This window comes from Tamandua tetradactyla, chromosome 20 (genome assembly GCF_023851605.1).
Source record: "Tamandua tetradactyla isolate mTamTet1 chromosome 20, mTamTet1.pri, whole genome shotgun sequence".
Classification (NCBI taxonomy): domain Eukaryota; kingdom Metazoa; phylum Chordata; class Mammalia; order Pilosa; family Myrmecophagidae; genus Tamandua; species Tamandua tetradactyla.
This window is the reverse complement of record NC_135346.1, coordinates 42,038,086-42,056,349: the sequence shown is the minus strand read 5'-3', so window position 1 is coordinate 42,056,349 and position 18,264 is coordinate 42,038,086. Positions and strand designations below refer to the sequence as shown.

The 18,264-nt window shown below is 38.8% G+C and overlaps 1 protein-coding gene across 1 annotated transcript in view; it reads left to right on the top strand.

Moving 5' to 3' along the window:
* Positions 1-18,264, top strand: part of ATP10B (ATPase phospholipid transporting 10B (putative)) — a 304,465-nt gene that overhangs the window by 97,223 nt on the left and 188,978 nt on the right. Inside the window, exon 3 of the mRNA XM_077137580.1 lies at positions 11,708-11,775. The gene's annotated coding sequence lies outside the window, so the exon portion shown is untranslated. The remainder of the gene's footprint in view (positions 1-11,707; positions 11,776-18,264) is intronic.

Sequence of the window (18,264 nt, the reverse complement as noted above, 5' to 3'; positions counted from 1 at the left end):
TACAATTGATGCAATAATATTACAATGTTACTGTTAACTATAGTCCATAGTTTGCATTCTTCATGTTTTTGAACATATACCACCCTACTATTAACACTTTGTAATAGTGACATATGTTTGTTCTAGTTCATGTAAGAACATTCTTATATTGGTACAATTAGCCACAGTCATCATCCACAGCAGGATTCACTATGTTGTATAGTCCCATGTTTTATCCTCTAGCTTTTTTTCTAGTGGCATGTACAATGCTAAACTTCCCCTTTCAACCATAATCACACCCATCATTCAGCACTGTTAGCGACCCTTACAGTAATGTGCTACTATCATCTTTCTATTTCCAAACATTTACAATCAACTTTATAAAAAACCTGTACAAATTCAGCATCAGCTCCCCATTCTCTCCCTTCTTTCCAACTCCTGGTAACCTATACTCTATATTTTACCTCCAAGAGTTTGCTCATTATAATTAGTTAATATCAGTGAGACCATGTAATATTTGTTCTTTTGTGCCTGACTTATTTCACTTGACATAATGTCCTCAGGTTTGTCCATGCTGTCGCGTGCATCAGGACTTCATTTCTTCTTATAGCTAAATATTATTCCATCATTTGTATATACCACAGTTTGTTTATCCATTCATCAATTGATGGACACTTGGGTTGTTTCTATCTCTTGGCACTTGTGAATAATGTTGCTATGAACATCCATGTGTGAATTTCTGTTTGAGTCCCTGCTTTCATTTCCTCCTGCATATATACCTAGAAGTGGAATTGCCAGATCATATGGCAATTCTATACTTAGATTCCTGAGGAAACTGGTCTCCCACAGCAGCTGCACCAGTCTACATTCCCACCAGCAGTGAATGTATTCCTATTTCTCCACACTTGCAGTTTTTTGGTTTTTTGGCCCTGGCCATTCTAGTAGCTTTGAAGTGATATCTCATTATTGTTTTGATTTGCATTTTGTGGAGAGTTCTTGCAGTGACATGTTAAGTTGCAGAAGCTTGTGAAGCAAACTAATGGAGGTGTCAAGTTGGCCACTGAGTGTGCTAGTAGAGACCTCAAGGGAGAGATACAAACTGAAGATATAGTTTGAGTCATCATCCTGCAGATGGTGTCTAAAGTCATGGGAGTGGATGAGGTCCAGAGAGAGAAGGATCAAGTCCTCTTGGAGAGAACAGGTTGATAACTCATTCAGCCCTGATTTAAATCTGAGTTTTGATAAATTTTGAATTCTAGCCTTTTCTGGCCCACTCTAATCTGAGCCCTCTGGACCTTCATAAAACATAACAATATCTGCAAATGACTTTATATAAAGGAATCAGAGACTACCCAAGAAGCACCAGTGTGTATGGGGCAAAGCAGTCCTTCACAAGAAGGAAGTTGGACTGGCCACTCTGAGTTCTGATGGGCATTACCCTCACTTCTTGGTCTCAAAACATTGCATGAGTTAACATACAAGCAGGTGGAATTCTTATTCACTGAGTTGTAATTGCACCAAACACACTGATTTATTTCCTTGGGCAAGCCCATGTTTACCAAGAACTGCCTCCTGCTTACTCAGTGGAGTTTGCCTGACACTGAAATAACCCCTTGCCTCTAACTCAGTTAGATGGACTAAGACAAAGAATACTACAAAGTGTGAGATAAGCTTAAAATATGGTTATCCAGAACCCAGCTTACCTGAAACCTCCTTTAACCAAGTTTAGTGAGTCTAAATAGATTGGGAACTTCTGAAGGTAGCTTTAATCTACCTTCAGATTATGTTATGATTGTATTCCTAATTCCTAACATGGTGACTTCCCCATAGTATAACACAGTCTAAATTGCTGCAGAGTGGCCTCTCTGACTTCTTCTCCCATTGTTCTCCCTGTAACTCTTTATACTCCAAAACATAGCCTTCTTTCAGTTTCTCAAACATCCCAAGCTCATTCCAACCTCAGGGCCTTCGCACTTGTAGTTCATTCTGCTTGTAGCAGTCTTTCCCCCATGTCTTCATGTGGCTGGCTCCTTCCTGGATTCTAATCTCAGCTCAAATGTCAACTTCCATGTCTAGAGGAGGTCCTCCTTCATTTCTATCCATTACCCTACTTATCTGTATGGCATGTACTACCATTCAGAATTGCTTGCTTATTTATTTGTTGTTGGGGTGTTGGTTTTTTTCCTACTTAGTTTCCAATTCCTTCTACCAAAACAGAAGCTCCTGAAGGATAAGCCCTCATCTATTTCATCCTACTATACTCTAGGGCTGAAACAATGCCTGGCCCATCAAAGACACTCAATAAAAATTGGTTTAATGAATAAAGGGAGCACTGGAGCTCTCACTATATGCTAGCTGTTCTGCTTAAAGCTTTACACTTATCTCATCATGCATTCATCAAAAACTCTGATAAGGGAGGGTTATTATTTTCTCAGCATCATAGAGCTGGTTGCCAGAAATCAAAGCCAGGCTTGCTTGTTATCTAAGTCCTTTCACTTTACCAACATGGTGCTTTGCAGAACATTGAGAAAATGGATGAAAATTATGATAAAATATAGCTCAACATAGCCTGGTTGACGATGTGGTCAGCATAGTGCCATTTATTCATTCACTCATTCATTTGAGAAATAGGTAGTGAGTATTTTGTTCTGGTTGAAAATACTGGACTGAGTAATGGGGACTCCCAGACTAAGAGGTTCAAAAGAAGTGCTTAGCATTTTTTATTCACTAATTCAACAAATAAGCAATGATCACCTACTATGTGTCAGTCACTGTTCTAGATTCTGGTCCAGTTTTCCTGTCTCCTTCCATATTACAGTGGCTGCCTGTCCTTCATTGCCTGCCTATCTCCCCTCAGTCTCTTCTTCTTGTCTGTACCTTTCTTTTGCAAAAAGACTTCTTCCATATGGCAAAAGATGCTGCCACAAGTTGCCTCCAGGCTTACATTATCCCAGAGCAGTGATAGACAAATCAAAGGACTTTTTTCTCATCCTCTTTTCCTAAATTGCAAATCCTTTAGAAAAAGACTTTGATTAACCCAGGCTTGAGTCATGTGAATTTCCTTCGACCGATCACTGTGGCCAAAGGTAATCAAGAAAACCTAGCCTGGACACTGTTCTCTGTGATGGGCAGCATCATCAGATTCACATGATTGGGGCAGCAGGGAAGCAAGTTTCCCAGACAAGTCTGCATGACTTTATTTTGCATGACTTGTCTGTTATGCAGAGCAGACAAATCAGTGGATGTCCACAAGTTGGCTCAAAAATGTAGTGATTCATCAATGGTTCAATGGACCCTTAAGAGCAGGGATTCAGCTGTCTTATTCCCCCAGCTGAAGAGGGTTCCTAGGATGTATTAGCTCCTAGGAAACTATCTATTGGATCTGAAAGGATAAATTGAAAGAATGACATTTTTATCTGAAAAAAGTATTTGCAATAAAGCATACTTCATAATGATAGCTAAAATGCTACTGCTTTACCACACTATTGTTGAGAACTGTTGAAGCTACCTACTTACAAGCTTTCCGTGGTGAGTAAATGCTATTAGACTGTGAAAGGGCCTTGAAAAGTATTGAACAACATGCAAATACACAAAACATTCGGTTGTTAATAGTCAGCTAAGAAATGAATGTTCAGCAGAATTATCTAAATAAGCTCTTAGAGGGGTAGGGCAAAAAAATGGAACTTCATAGAGAATGTTTCAACTGGCAAAAAATACTTAGGCAGCAAAAGACAATTTTCTAAAATTATGGGTTTGAGAAGAATGAATCAGCAATGAATTTTGATTCAAAACATTATTTAGGAAGTCTGGGCATACTTCTGATTAAAAATATTTTCAAGAATGACTCCAGCAGAAATAATAAAATGCTAGGCTCAAACCTAGATCATCTCCTGGCAAACCAAGGTGAGAGTACCTGAACTCACATCTCTACCACATGCCCTTGGCATCTTTTAAGACATGGCATGTTTTCATTCAAATGATTGCTTCAGGTCTCTTTTAAGTTAAATTTCATCCTCCTGGAAAAGGACAAGTGAAAGGGAAGGCAGAGGCAGACTTCCATCCATGGGCCAAGAGTGCTCAATTCTATTAACTACATGAATGAGTTAAGGAAGAGGTTAACTGCTCTTGTGGAGGCCAAAGTACCGCACATTAAAAGGGAAAGTTTGTTTATCTATCACAGCCCAAAGATGGGAGGCCATCAAGGTCAAGTTAGGCAGCTCCATGAGGTCATTCCAAGTCACAGGCTGGCCACTTGGCTCTGTCATCCTTGACATGTAGCTTCCATCTCCAAGATCAAGCTGATGACAGGAAAAGGGTGGGAGAAGAGCCCTAGAAAGTAAATTTCCTTTAAGAAAATGAACCAGGGTTTGAAAATATCACTCCACTCATATTCAGTGGCCCTGACTTAATCACATGGCACATAACAGCAAGGAAAACCAGGCGCTGAAACATCTAATTTGTCAGCCGTGTGCCCATCTAAAACTCAGGGCAAAAGATGAGGAGAGATATTATTGACAGCACCTTCTAACATGAAAAAGTTAAAATGTCCATAGCCCAAATGCCCCTAAAGAGTGGGATAGAAAGATCAAAAGTGTTGGTGGAGTTATACAGAGAACGTAGGGTTCAACAAATTAATATGATTGTGGAATCACTAAATTGATATTTCTTTTAGTCTCCAGTAGAGCAGCTAAAAGTAAAGATCTCAAATCGTGGAATCATAACCCATAACAAACTCTGAAATCTGTTCTACAACTATTATTGTACTGTGCTTTGAAATTTATTGCTTTTATGTCTACACGTAATTTTTCACAAAAAAGGAAAAAAGTGAATTCTGATGATAAAAAGAATATTTATTCCTTCTAGCCTCCTGTATTCTGAAGCAACTAGAAGGAAAAATCTGAGATGATGGTGTGGTAGCCCATGATGAACTCTGGGATCTGTCCTTAACTACTTGTTGAAGAGTGCTTTGAAAACTATTGCTTTTTTCTCCCTTTGCTTTGTATATGTTATATTATGCAATAAAAAAATATTTTCAAAAAAATAAAATACAGTGCCTGCCCATGCCAAAATAAATAAATAGACAAATAAATAAATAAAATAATTTAAAGTAAGAGATGGGGAAGTGTTATTTCTAAAAGGAAAAAGGAACTATTGATACTGGGAGACAAAATAGTGGTCTCTAATCAATTTCCAGCTGATGCACTTCCCAAAAGACAAACAAAAAAACAAGCAAAAATTCAACAAATGGTGCTGCAATACCAGGACACTCATGTGGAAAAGAATGTAATGTGATCCCCACCATACAGCACACACACTCACACACACACAAATAGCAGTCACTACCTTATCTTGCATATGTTGAATTCATATAATATCTGAGACATTGTGGGAAATTCACCTGTAACTAAGACAATAGCCTTCCCTCCAAAAGAGGTAGACATACTCACATACAGAAAAATATGTGCTAACTCTCACATAAGGTGAACTGTGACAAGAGGTAAATGTAAACCCAGTGTAACAAAGATGTAGGAAAAGGAAGTATTATTTCCACCTGAATGGAATTCAGGAAAAATTCCTGGAGAAGGTAAGATTTGAAATGGGCACTTAAGATTGGATGAGACTAATGCGAACTAGAAATTGTAGTTTGAAAAAAAGGCCGGAAGAGGGAGAGAAGGGCCTTTAGTCAGTGTGGAGGTAAGAACTGGCCTCTCACCCAGTTATTTTCATAGCTTTGGCCTTTGAGAACCATTCAAAGAACTGATCACACGCAAGCAAATACTGTTGGTTATCTCCTCAAATCCATTCACTCATACTTCCTAAGTGATGAGAATCCTTTTAGTTGAGCATATTGTTCTCCTTAACCTCTAAAGAGCTATATGTGATCATGTGACCAGGTTTTACCCAATAAAATGTAAGTGGAAGATTTGTATAAAACACCTGATAAGCATTTGTAAAGAAACAGCATTCCTTAGTACTTCCCCTGTTTTGCTGGAATTCAGATGTGATAGCTGGAGCTTTGGCAGCCATTTTGGATCAGAATAATAAGAGACACCTTTAAAAGTGACAGGGCAGAGAGCTGGAATCTGCCTAAGTCTCTGACGACTTTGTAGAACTACCTTAGTATAAAGCCCTGAACTGCCTATATCCAGACTTCTTTAAAACAAAAGAATAACACTTTAAGTTTTTGAGTCATAATTATTTGGAGTTTTCTTCCTCACACAGTCACATCCAGTCCTAACAAGCACAGGCAGTTTTCTAGCTCTCTCTGGTGCTGTATCAAACTTAACAGATAGAGGTGAAGCCAAAAGTCAGTGCACTAGTTTTCTTATTGCTGCGATAAGAAATTACCACAAACTTAGTGGAAGAAAATATCACAACTTTATCATTTTATAGTTTTTTAAGTCAGAGTCTATTATAGTTTTCACCAGGCTAAAATCAAGTGTCAGCAAAACTGTATTCCTTCCTGAACACTCGAGGAGGATAGGATTGTAGGTATTTAAGCCACTGTTATTTAGGGTTTTCTACCCCATTTCCTTGCTCATTCAGGCGGTTGGCTGAATTTAGTCCCTTGTGGCCATCAGCCAAGGCCCATTCCCAGCTTCTAGAATCTCCATGTCCTCCTTGGCTCATCCTCCCCTTTCTCCATCATTCAAATATGCAAATCTCTTCTCCATCGTTCAAGTTCCATGCTTCGAATCTTTCCTGCTCCTTCTTCGATTGTCACATCTCTTTGATCAACCCTTCTGCCTTTCTCTTCTACTTTCACAGACCCATGTGATTACATTGAACCCACTCATCTGATCCAGCATAACCTCTTTATCTTAGAGTCTGTAACTTTAATTCTACTTTCAAAGTTAGAATTAATTCCACCTGCAAAGTTATATTAATTTTGCCATATAATGTAACAAATTCACAGATTTCAGGGATTAGGGCATGGGCATCTTTGGTGGATGCCATAATTCTCCCTACCACAGCCAGAGAACATGAAGTTCTTAGCACCCTCATTCTCTAGTTAACTTAAGATTTTGTCAGTTGCCCTCCACATTTATGGGGGCAGCAATTCAGGTGGCAACTGTATTTAAGAATTTTGCCTTCCTCTAATGCTTGGAAATAATGCAATGTCTTTAACTGAACCCCCAAATAGATTGGAGGTGATGCACCAACTCTAAAAGGATAGTCTGGCAGATGTTTAAGAAACCTGGCTGCAGACCAGGATTGATGAATGTTGGGGGTTTCTCTGATAGGTGTAGGGTGGGGACTAGGGTTAGGAGTGAAGTCTCTTTCTTATTTTCCTCAAAGCCAGAACCTAAAGACCCTGGGCAACTTGGGAATATTACTTAGGTCTGTTGAGTGGTTGCAAAGTGCAGTCTTTCGGGTTAGATTTGAGGATAGGATTTGAAAATGGCTGTATCTTATCTAAAGCAGTCATTTTAGAGAGAAGAGAAAGGGAAAGAGAGAACAAATGTCCCTCAAAGAAAATAGGCTGCCATCAAAATTATATAGGTAAAGATGGGAAAAGTTTACCTGACTGGCAGTGCTCTCCTTGTGGCTGACTCTCTTTATCCTTGTGCTTTGGGAAGAAAGATATTTCAGTGTGAGTTCACTGAAATATAAGCTCCAAGAGGACAAGGAATTTGTCCTATTTTCTTTACCCACAACTCTCAGAATATTGTTTAACATGGAGAACTCAAATATTTAGCTCTATGAATAAATGGATGACCTGTTGATTGATTGATTGATTGATTGATAGGCACCCAAGTTTTCTTTAGTCTTTTTCCCACTGGGTAGTGTGGCCTAGTAGTTGAAAAGCTTATGCTCTGAAGTCAGATATGGACCCAGGTCTCACCGTTGTCATTTATTCCTCTCTTGTGCTTCTGGGAACTTATCTGAGTGTCCTTCCTGTATGCAACATATAGCAAATAATGGACTACTTGGCTCTGTAGCATTTTATTGAGATGATGGATGGAAAGTGCTTAACACAGTTTACAGTAGACAATGAGTGTTAGTGCTTAGTGTTAGTCAAAACCCTCTGTTTGTAAGTTTGTAATAGTGCAGTCACTCCATGGTCCTCAAACTTATTTTCCAGCCTCATGCCTCTGCTTCAGTCAGCTGACCTGTGTCTACAGTATTTTGCATACACATATGAATGTATGCAAACACACAGGTACATAAATGCAAACATCATAGGGATCAAAGTCAATTTAAATTCTATCTTCTCCATGAAGCTAACCATTATGACCCTAGGCCCTTCAGTCTTACTTCAAAATTCTTGGATATTGACTCAGTCACATTTGCATTTATGCCTAGGACAGTGTCTGGCATATAATATAGAAACCTAATACATTTTAGATGGATGGTGGATGGGTGGATGGGTGGATGAATGGATGGATGGATGGTTGGATGGAAAATTAATTTACATAGACTCTCTGGCAGCTTCATGGGGACTTATTGATCTTAAATCTCCTAATGCTCAATCCAGTGCCATGCCCACACTAGGGATTTGGTCAGTGTTGTTTGATGAGGACAAAGGAGAAGAAAAATCAGAAAAAGAGAAAATCAAGACCAATTCCCACCTGGATTCATTCTCCTTTCAGGGCCTTCTATTGAAAGGAGTTATTGAGTAGAGAAGCAGAGAGTTGACAGTCACTCTCTGGACTCTCTCCCAGGGCCTTTTTAGAATAGGAAAGTTAATTATGGAACCAGATTAACAGTTTCTTTTTTGATACAGTCAAAGTAAAACCAGCAGGATGCAATTTAGCTCTTCCCCACTTTCCAAATAGCAGCAAATTTTCATACAACACAAAGAGACACTTGAATTGCAAATTACTCAGAGAATCAGCTAGCAAACCCAACGGAAGAATATTTCTGCTACTTTCAAAACTGGGCTGTCGCCTTTTCAGGTTTAACCATGTAGTGGGACTGTCACAAAGCCCTGGGTGTCTTGCTGTTTCAACTCTTGGCCAAGTGGGGAGGAGGAGGGTTCATTGAGATTTGCTGGAATGCTCCATTGTGGTCTTTTTGCTCAGAACATTTTTCTCACCAGCTTCCACTCATGGAATAAGAGCTGAAGAGTCCCTAGAGGTCCTGTCACTCAAGGGTGGCAAGAGCAAATGCCTCTGAGGACAGACAGGAAACTTATAATAAAACAGGTGGGGAGGTGGGGTGCATGTTTCTCTGGTAAAGAGATGAATAAACTCAGAACCTCAATGCCATCGTCACGTGGGAATGCTGGCCCACTGTTGATTATTGCTACACGTGATTTTCTGGGAAAACTATAATCTGTATTTTTATTTGAAAATATCCAATTTTTTTTTTTTTTTAGCTGTTGGTGTCAAATTAGAAAAAGAAAAAAAGTGCTGTCTTTGGCTGGATATGGCATGTGGGCCACCAGTTTAGAACCTCTGCTCTAGCTCTGCTTCTTCCCTTGCTAGATGAAGAAACTGAGGTCAAGAGGCAAATCATCTATTAAAGGTCACAGAGTAGCCAAGTCTTCTGACTCCTCACTCAGTGCTTAGTTAACGACACCTTCCTTAAGACTCTTCTGCCTACAGAACCACGGAAGTTCCAGTTCCACGAGACCTTTCATAAACCTTTTTTTTCTGATTTAAATAAACAATTCCTATTTATTGTAGAGGATATGGAAGATACAGCTAGTATGAAGGAAATGAAAATAAAATCTCATGGTGCCATTTTATTTATGGAGCGTAGCCAGAAACGGGCTATTTCCAGACACAGCCCTCAAAGGAATGGTGGCATTGTAGTTGGGTTAATAGCCCCAGATAGGTAATGGGAAAGTTAGAAAAGAGGGGCTGCCTGTGCCTCCACTCACAGCAGCCTGGTGGGTGGCAGAAATGAGTGAAGGAGGCCAGATGGGGAGCACGGTGACTGCAGGATGCGCACACTCTTTAACTCCGCCTGTGCTGTCAGGTGGGATTGCAGACACTGTTGCCAGTCCTGATTTCTTTCAAGAAAGTTTGAAATCTAAATTTTTATGTAAAATTTCTCAGTGTACCTCGATTTAAAAAGAAAAAAATGTGTGAATCAAGCAAAGCACACAAAAGAGCTGGATTTGGCCTGCAGATTTCCTCTTTGTGATTTCTGCTTAGTGACTCCCTGTAGGTAGACTGGCCAAGTCAGCCAGCAGGACAAAGAGCTCAGAGGCCAGCAGTGAGGGCTGGAGGGAGGATGGCCAGGTCAGGGAGGACCACCCTGAGGAGGGAGAGGGAGTCCACAGACTGGGGACAGCCGTCCCCTGGGTCAGAGCAGGCTTCCACCTGGGCCAGTCTTACAACCTGGACATAATCTTAAAGGAGAAGATCCTGCCCAAATACACAGCACCTCCAGTGGCCTTGTATTTGTAAGTGCACAGGTGTGTGTGCTTGCATGTATATACAATCTTTACTTTGTTAAAATAACATGGATTATCTCTGTTGGCAACTGTCATGGTCAGGTTCATGCGTCAACTTGGCCAAGTGTCTGGTTGGGCAAGTGCTGGCCTGTCTGTTGCAATGAGGACATTTCATAGAATTAAATCATGATCACGTCAGCAGCATCTACAGCTGATTCTATTTGTAATCAGCCAAGGGGAGTGTTTTCTGCCATGAGTGATGCTTAATCTAATCACTGGAAGCCTTTTAAGGAGGATTCAGAAGAGACAGGCTCTTCCTGCTTCGGCTGGTGAGCCTCTCCTGTGGAGTTCGTCCAGACCCTCCATCGGAATCATCGGCTTCACAGCCTGCCCTGTGGATTTTGGACTCTGTGTTCCCATGGCTACATGAGACACTTTTATAAATTTTGTATTTGTGAGTGTTTCCTGTTGATGTTGTTTCTCTAGAGAATCCTAACTAATAAGTAACCCTGTGGAAGACTATTCCATTTCATCCAAAGCAGACATGTTTAAAGTCAGCAAGGAGAGCAAGGCATGTTTCCATCTTACTGCAATGAAACACTGAATGAGGAAGACTGGAATGGAAGGAGCCCTTGAGTAGGGGTCTGAAGGCCTGGGCTCAGCAACCTGACCTCCCACCAAACCATTCTCTAAGTCTCCATTTCATTCTTTTTTATAAAGTGAGAATTGTGATAATTGCCTTATCTCCCTGTATCAGTGAGTATTTTTGTTTGGAAAAGACAGAGATACCAATTCAAACTGAACAAAGTAATAAAGGAGATGTATTGGTTCACACAGGTGTAAAGTTCATGCATTTCAATCAGAGCTGGATCCAGGGGCTCAAATAATATAAGGACTTGGTATTGCCCCCTCAAGACTGCAGTGTCAATGTTCCATGCTGGCTGTCAGCAGCTCCAGGCATGCATCCTCACCATTTCAAGCACAGTAGAAAGAGCTCTTCAATTCTGCTTTGTTTTCAACACAAATTTCCAGACCAACTAGCATTAGGTCTCCTGATCTTTCTCAACCAGTTAATGAGGCACACTGAGTGGCTTGGACCAGTACTCATTTCAGAGAGCAATTAGGCATTTAGAAAGGGGTCTATGGAAAAGTGATTTGCATTCTAGAGGGTGGCAGATAAAGTTGAAGACCTAATTTATCAGTCATATAAACCCTCCCTAATGAAACAATTTCCTGAGGAAATATCCAGCCTGATCTGTGGAGTTTGTTTAACTCTGGATCCTTTGGGCTGGAGAGAAGCTGGCATAGTATTTGATGAGTTCCTGATGCCAAATCAAACTTGTACATTTTGTGTTTATTTTTTCTTCCTGTGTCTTGCAGACTTGCTTTGACAAGGGGATCAGGACTGACTGGTGACACTTGTCTCAATGAAAGTAGCTGTATGAATAGTAAGTAGTTTTTCCTAGTATTCATTGATTATAGGACATAGAACTCCTCTCTGGTGCCAAGATGAGCTCTGTGAAACTACCAGCCTTTTGTCAAACCCATTTAAGCAAATATCAACTGGCCTTACAGTAAATCAGATGCCAAGTCTACATCTTAAGTTTTCTCTACTCTATATTCCCCAGAAACAACAAGATGCATGTCACTTAAGAGGTTTTCTTGGCTGCAAGTAAGAAAATACACAGGTTCAAGGTGGTTTAGTAAGAAGAAAAAAGTTATTAGCTTCCAAACAAAAAGTCTTGAGGTAGGACAAATACATAGTTGTTTAATGGAGTCATTCAATAACGTTCACCAAGACCTGGGTTCTGACATCTTCAGCAGGCTGTTTCTTCCCAGATGTATCTTTTTATCAGCAAGGAAAGCCTTTCCAGAGAACCCTCAGCAGATCATCCCCCAGCAGGCTTTCAGGTGCATTGGCCAGAACTGTGTCACATTGCCTGCGCAAAGCTAGCGATGGGACCTACATCCCCTGAAGTACGTGGTCACATACAGAGAAGTGGATATCTGGAAAACATTGAAGCAAGGATGAATTGTTTTCTCCCAGGCAAATCAATAGTATCTGCCGTAAGGTGATACTATTTAAACCTCAGCAGATCTTCCTCTAAGATGAAAGCTTGTGCAGATACCCAGATTCCAAGACACCGTGCATTCCATCACTGCAGTAGGCCTTTGTTAACCTCCCCCCCAAGTCAGGGATAAAACTAAAGAAATACAGAGAAACACTTTTGACTCTGGATACAAAACCCAAGGCATTAGCATTATACCATATGCAGACTGTTTCTCCAATTTGCATAATTATAAACGCCCCCTCAAAAAGTAAACATAGCTGCCAAATTGAAAAAAAATCTACAAAGCAGTATTAAGTATGCATTGCGAATTTGACTTTCTGATTTGTCTGGGATCTTCACACAGACCTGCACAACTCCATAGATACCGAAGTGCTTAAAAAAAACTTACATCTGTGTGAATAAAAATCATCAGGAACTGTAAAGTTAGAAGTCATTTTTTTGTACCTAAAGAAATCAAGTGGATGCCTGGAAATTACCATAGAAGTTCATTCTATTAAAATTACTCTCAAATTCAATATTCCATGAACTGACTACCACCATTCACATATGGGCAAGTGCTTTGTACAGCCAAATGAAGATAACATTTTCTCAAGATGCTTCCATTTTTTTCATTATTATAATATACATATATAACAGAAAATTTATCATTTGAACCATTTTAAGTGTAAAATGTAATGGCATTAATTGCATCCATAAGGTTGTGCAAACATCACTATTTTATAAATTTTTCATCACCCTACTGTGATGAAAAACTCTCTACCTGTTTAGCAATAATTTCCCATCCTCCCTTCTCCCCACCCAGTGGCAACTTCTAATCTACTTTTCATTGCTATAAATTTCACTATTTTTAGTTATTTCATGTAAATGGAATCAAAAAATATTTGTCTTTTTGTGTCTGGATTATTTCACTTAGCATAATGTTTTCAAGGTTCATCCATGTAGTAGCTATGTATCAGAACTTCATTCTTTTTTACAGTTGAACACTATTTCATGATATGTATCAGCCACATTCTGTTCATCCACTCATTTTTTTATGGACATTTGTGTTGTTTACAACTTTTGTCTATTGTCAATAATCCTGCCAGGAACATTCATTTAATAAAAATATCTGTCTGAGTCCCCCCTTTCAATTCTTTGGGGTACATACCTAGGAGTGGAATTGCTCAGTCATATGATAGTTCTATGTTTAACTTTTTGAGGCCACACCAAATTGTTTTCAGCAACAGCTGCACTATTTTACACATACTGCCCTCCATCCTGACAACAATTTATAAGGGTTCCAATCTCTCTACATCCTCATCAACACTTATTTTTCACTTTTTCTTTTTTTTTATTATAGCCATCCTAGTCGCTGTGAAGTGGTACCTCATGTGGCTTGATTTGCATTTCCCTAATGACTAATGATATTCAGCACCTTTTCATGGGCTTATGTGCTTTTGGTCACTTATATATCTTCTTTGGAAAAATGGCTGTTCAAGTCCTTTCCCAGTTTTCAATTAAGTTATCTTTTTGTTGTGGACTGGTAAGAGTTCCTTATATTCTGGGTACTAAACCCTTATCATAATATGATCTACGAATATTTTCTCCCATTCTTTATGTCTTTTTTTTTTTTTTGCTCTATTAATAGTTAAATGTGATACAAAAATTTTTCTAATTTTAACGAATTCCAATTTATATATTTTTTGTTACCTACATTTTTGGTATCACGTTTGAAAAATTATTGCCAAATCCAAGGTCATGAAGAGTTGCCCTTATGTTATCTTCTAAAAGTTCTAAAGTTTTAGCTGTTATAATTAGGTCTTTAATCTATTTAAGTTCATTTTTGTATATGATGTAAGGTAAAAACTTAACTTCATTCCTTTGCATGTGGAAATCTAGTTTTCCTAGAAGTATTCTTTCCTCACTGTGTGGTCTTGGCACCCTTGTCAAAATCAGCTGGGGATTTACTTCTGAAGGCTCAATTCTTTTTCCTTCATCTCTTTGTCTATCTTTATGCCAGTACCACACTGTTTTGATTACTATAGCTTTGTAGAACATTTTAAAATCAAGATGCGTGAGTATTCCAAATTTGTTCTTTCTTTTCAAAATTATTTTGGCTGTTCTGGGTCCCTTGAAATTCCATGTGAATTTTAAGATTTTTTTTTCCATTTCTTCAAACATTACTACTGGAACCTTGACAGGGATTTTAGTGAAAGTGTATATTGTTTTGGGTAGCATTGCCATCTCAAAAATAGTGTCTTCCAGTACATGAACACAGGATGTCTTCCCATTTAGTTATGTCTTCTTTAATCTTCTCAGCAAGGATTTCTACTTTTCAGCACAAAACCTTGCACCTCCTTAATTAGAATATATTTCAAAGTAGTTTGCTGCTTTTGATGCTGTTATGAATGTATTTTTTTTCTTAATTTCTTTTTTTGGGTGTTTCATTGTTAGTGGACAGAAATAAAGGCCCTTCAGGTGGCTCTAGTTTTGACTTTGAGGTCTTATGCTCCTGCAGAAGGGAGAATTTAAATGATAAGAGGAATATAAAGGAACAAAGTGCTAAAGTGAACATTGCTTATGCCACATTTTTGTCCTGCACTATCATGGAACAACAAGGGAATTACTGTTATTATAGGCAATCATTTAATTTATTTCTGTCTGTACTTGAGCAATGTCTGTGTGTCCTTTGTCTAAGATTGTAAGCCTTCTACAGGTAGGGAGCCAGGTGTGTTTTTGCTGTTGTTGTTCATCAATGTAGTGAGTGCCTGGCATATTTATGTTACTGTGTACATATAATTTTGTCATGAAAAAATGAGGGAAATAGATAGAATATGTTTCATGAAGGAAAAGGATTTGGAAGAAATCCCCTAAACAGTGAAATTTTTAGGAAATCTGTTCTCCCCCCAATGTTCTCACCTGACCCCCAATAATTCTTTTGCCTGTTATACTCTCCACTACACAGCAGTGGAAATCTGGGGACATAAAATTGCAGGTGTTACCCCACAAATGATGATTCTACCTCAGGAAATACTATATAAGGTACAGGTTGCAGTAAATGGGTCATTCTTATCAGATAAGAGTATATCTCTAATATAATTCTCTCAACCAATGACATTGACCTCAACCTATTTTATGACCAGCATTTTATTTATTTGTTTCCAACTTTTGCTTCTCTTTTTAAACACAATGAAGTTCTATGAGATTACAAAAATCAAAGTGGGATGTACTTAGAGATGTGCCTCTCTATTAAATTCTATTCCTTGCAAAATGGATGGAGTCTATAACGTTGTACCAGTTTGATTTGCTCCAAAACATGCCAGAAAAATGAGATATTTTTTCTCTTTCCATAAATGGTATTTATTTGCCTTTTCTACTTCCAAAGATGCTTCCTGTCATATCACTCAGAGTTTAACTAAATTTTTTAAATTCTTCTCATCCATCCTAGAGCAGTAGGCATAGTTTTCATGCTCCCTAACCCACTTTATGTCTACCTGCAGTTCTCTACCCTGCAAAAGAGCTGCCTGAACAGATTCCCTATACCCATCACAAACTGACAACTACACATTCCCAGTTTTTGAGCAGCAATGACCTAGAAGTCTTCAGACATACCCCAAGGTAGGGAGAAAGCTATTTGTCTACTCAATTTGAGGTCTGCAGATCAGCAGTATCAGCCTTACTCAGAAGCTCCTTGGAAATGGAGACTCTCAGGCCCCACCCCAGACCTACTGAGTCAGAATATGCATTTTTCTTAAGATCTTCAGGTATTTGGTATGCACATTACAGGTCTAAATAACAATTATTTGGGATCATCTTTCCCCAAAATAGCTCCTTGCTTTAATTAACAGAATGAAATTCCTAGTGAAGTAGAGAATAAACTAAAGTGCATTATTCCATTAAGTCATATCATTATTGTATTGGGCCCCTCCCCACCCAAAAAAATCTTTTATAATGGTTTGAAGGAAATTTTCTCTGTTTAAAAACAACTGTTTACCCCATAGAGAATTTCCTTTTTTTCATAGCCCTTTTCCCTCCTTTCCTTCACTTCTTCAAAATGACAGCCCAAGGATAAGGCGAATTCATGCTAAAAAAGGAAGCATCAGACAAGGTAGTCTTTGGCACTCTGAGTCTCTCCTGGGCTTATCTCCTCTGTTCTCTTAAGGTTGCCAGTACTTTCAGGCTCTATTCATCTTTCCGTAGAACATAATCTATTCTTGGGACAACAGATGATGTCAACCATTAATAATTGTGTATATATTTGCAGATTTGTTCTAATTATTTTTAGCCAAATCTCTCACCATGAAAGAAAGACTTGGTATCCAATTAAAGGAATATCACATATGAGAAAAGTGAAGAGGTGTTTGGGGGCTATAAGCCCTTCAGAGGTCCTGAAATAGATCCTTAGCACTGAACGTCTTTCCCCCATGAATGTCAGGTGGTCTGAGATGGCCTCCAACCATCTCTCCAAGTAGAGCAGCTCTTTTATTCTTGTCCCAAGGAGAAATTGTATTTGGGGAGTCATCATGTGTTGAGCATCTACTATTTTTAAAGCTACAGAGGAAGAAAGATCAATTTAGAAAGAAACTAAAACTCTGAGCTAGAACCTGGAAATCTGAATAGGGGTATACAAGGTTAACTATGTGACCTTGATCATGACACATCTCTCCAGTGTGCATCTCAACCTTCCTGGCTGGCATAGGGATGGAGCGCATTAGGGAAAAGAAATGTTTTGACAATATTCCTTCTTAGCAAATACTTTTCAGCATACATCCTCACTAACTGCGTATTTGTTTATAAAGTGCATGCCAGTGTATAATTAAATACCATGAAGCTTACTTTGGGGGATACAAGTTATTATGAATAGAAGTTCTTCTACCACACCATGGTAGATTATCTGGCCTACTTCTGGAGTCACCCGTACTTTGGAAACTATTGAACTGATAGTTTATGACCCGTGACTCTCTGGTGGATGAGTAAGTGTGCTGATTGGAGATACAAACGTCTGCTGCTCAGTTACTTAAAAAAGAAGGGAGAAAAATCAGTTGCCTCTCAACCCATTGTGAATGGTAGAACTAGTGAATGAGTAGGGGTTTAGACAACTCATTCCTTTCACTTTGCGCCATTATGTTGCTTTAAGGAAGGACATTGTTGGATTGGAGTACACTTTCTCCTTGATTAGAAGCTGTAGGGCTTCACTGTAGGAAAAAAAATAATGTCTTTAAGTTCTGCCTCTTGATCTGGTTTGAGGGATAGAGGAAAATTCAGATACAGTATCTAAGCGAGGTTCTATGCTTTCTAAGGAGCTATTTGTTATTGCTTTAAAATTGTTCATGTTTTTATTTTAAGTAGATAATGTATGTATATCGTAAAAACATTTTAATTACTATGGATATTTAGTGAAAATTAAGCTTTCCACAGATCCCATCTTCAACTCTTAGCTCTCCTCCTGCAAAGCAACCACTCTGTATGTTTCCTTCCAATGAGTGACGATGGCTATACACATATGTGTGTGTGTTCCTTTCTTTGGTAACTGAAAATGGTATATGCACTGGGTTTTTTTCACTGATTATTTTTTGTATATTCTTCTAAATTAGTACATATATTGCTTCTTCATTCTTCTTATTGGCCACATAATATTCTGTAGTGTGAATGTACCAAAATTTATGTGACCTATTGCCTATTGATGGACATTTAGGCTGATTTTAATCTCTTGCTCTTATAAACCATGCTTCAATAAATGCATCCTTTAGAGAACTATTTCAGAAGCATTTTCCATTCACTGTAATGTCTAATAGCTTTTTTCTAACTATTTAGGGACAACGTAGCCATTGCTGGGGCCAGTTTGCAGGTAACAGCATTGAATGACAGGAAGATATACCCACCATC